Source organism: Somniosus microcephalus, chromosome 30, assembly GCF_052327205.1.
Source record: "Somniosus microcephalus isolate GS21.2 chromosome 30, FLI_Smic_1.0, whole genome shotgun sequence".
Lineage (NCBI taxonomy): Eukaryota > Metazoa > Chordata > Chondrichthyes > Squaliformes > Somniosidae > Somniosus > Somniosus microcephalus.
The window spans coordinates 37,489,000-37,491,355 of NC_141016.1; positions in this window are offsets into that span (position 1 = coordinate 37,489,000).

The window sequence follows — 2,356 nt, forward strand, 5'->3', positions numbered from 1 at the left end:
CGTTATGATTTGTTGTGTGTTTTTCCCTCCCATGAGCTCCCGTATCTGCTTGCATTTGATTTGATATTTTTCCTTATGCAATAAAATTTCATTTTGTTTCATCAAACTTGGTCTACAAGAGTTTTCTCTACATTGTAGTTCCTGCCCCAAAGTCAGAGTACAGAATCTAAGGGGCGAGTGGGTCGAACCACTCACGGTTTTACTGTGCAAGAGAGAGAGGCCTCTAGAGAGAGAAACCTCAGGGAAATCTCTCAAGGAAAACCCCTTACACCACCAATACTCACCGTCTGCACCACCCATGAAGAATGACCACTTGAGGTGAAATACAGAGAGTCGGCAATGTCTGTGGGACTGCATTCTGACAGAGAGCCAGCTCCAAGCAGAAGGGACAGGGAGCAAAACAAATTCCATAGAAAAAATAATCTTCAAGATTAGCAGAGAAAGCAGCAGCGATTACCTGTCATCCAGGACAAGCAGCTGCTCCTCCAGGTAGTGCTCCACTTCAGGAGAATCCCCCAGTGCCTCCTGTAGACTGAAGCCAGGCGAACACGGCAGCCAGAGCTGGCAAACAGAAGCTTTTCAAAATGAGTCACGGCTGAAGAGGGAGCAGCAGGCTGTTACCACACACATCGCTTTCAATCGACCCCACCGTCTCCGACACCCCCAACTACCCTCCTCCTCCCCACAATCCACCCCCCCAACTACCCTCCTCCCCACATCCACCCCCCCAACTACCCACTTTCTCCCCACATCCACCCCCCCAACTACCTCCCCTCCTCCCCCACATCCACCCCCCCAACTACCCTCCTTCTCCCCACATCCACCCCCTCAACTAACTCCTCCCCACATCCACCCCCCCAACTACCCTCCTCCTCCCCACATCCACCCCCCCAACTAACCCTCCTCCTCCCCACATCCACCCCCCCAACTACCCTCCTTCTCCCCACATCCACCCCCCCAACTACCCTCCTTCTCACCACATCCACCCCCCAACTACCCTCCTCCCCACATCCACCCCCCCAAATACCCTCCTCCTCCCCACATCCACCCCCCCAACTACCCTCCTCCTCCCCACATCCACCCCCCCAACTACCCTCCTTCTCCCCACATCCACCCCCCCAACTACCCTCCTCCTCCCCACATCCACCCCCCCAACTACGCTCCTTCTCCCCACATCCACCCCCCCAACTACCCTCCTTCTCACCACATCCACCCCCCCCAACTACCCTCCTTCTCCCCACATCCACCCCCCCAACTACCCTCCTTCTCCCCACATCCACCCCCCCAACTACCCTCCTCCTCCCCACATCCACCCCCCAACTACCCTCCTCCTCCCAACATCCACCCCCCCAACTACCCACATTCTCCCCACATCCACCCCCCCAACTACCCTCCGCCTCCCCACATCCACCCTCCCAACTACACTCCTCCTCCCCACATCCAACCCCCAAATACACTCCTCCCCACATCCACCCCCCCAACTACCCTCCTCCCCACATCCACCCCCGCAACTACCCTCCTCTTCCCCACATCCACCGCCCCAAATACCCTCCTCCTCCCCCGACATGCCACCCCCCCCAACTACCCGCCTCCCCACATCCACCCCCCCCAACTACCCACCTTCTCACCACATCCATCCCCCCAACTACCCTCCTCCTCCCCACATCCAACCCCCAACTACCCCTACGCCTCCCCACCATCCACCCCCCCAACTACCCTCCTCCCCACATCCACCCCCCCCAACCTACCCACACTTCTCCCCACATCCACCCCCCCAACTACCTCCTTCTCCCCACATCCACCCCCCCAACTAGCTTCCTCCCACATCCACCCCCCCAACTACCCTCCTCCTCCCACATCCACCACCCCAACTACCCTCCTCCTCCCCACATCCACCCCCCACTAACCCTCCTCCACCCCACATCCACCCCCCAACTACCCACTTTCTCCCCACATCCACCCCACCAACTACCCTCCTCCTCCGCACATCCACCCCCCCAACTACCCACCTTCTCCCCACATCCACCCCTCCAACTACCCTCCTCCTCCCCACATCCACCCCTCCAACTACCCACCTTCTCCCTACATCCACCCCCCCAACTACCCTCCTCCTCCCCACATCCACCCCCCCCAACTACCCCCTCCTCCTCCCCACATCCACCCCCCCAACTACCCACTTTCTCCCCACATCCACCCCTCCAATTACACTCCTTCTCCCCACATCCACCCCCCCAACTACCCACTTTCTCCCCACATCCACCCCTCCAACTACCCTCCTTCTCCGCACATCCACCCCCCCAACAACCCTCCTCCTCCCCACATCCACCCCCCCAACTACCCTCCTCCTCCCCACATC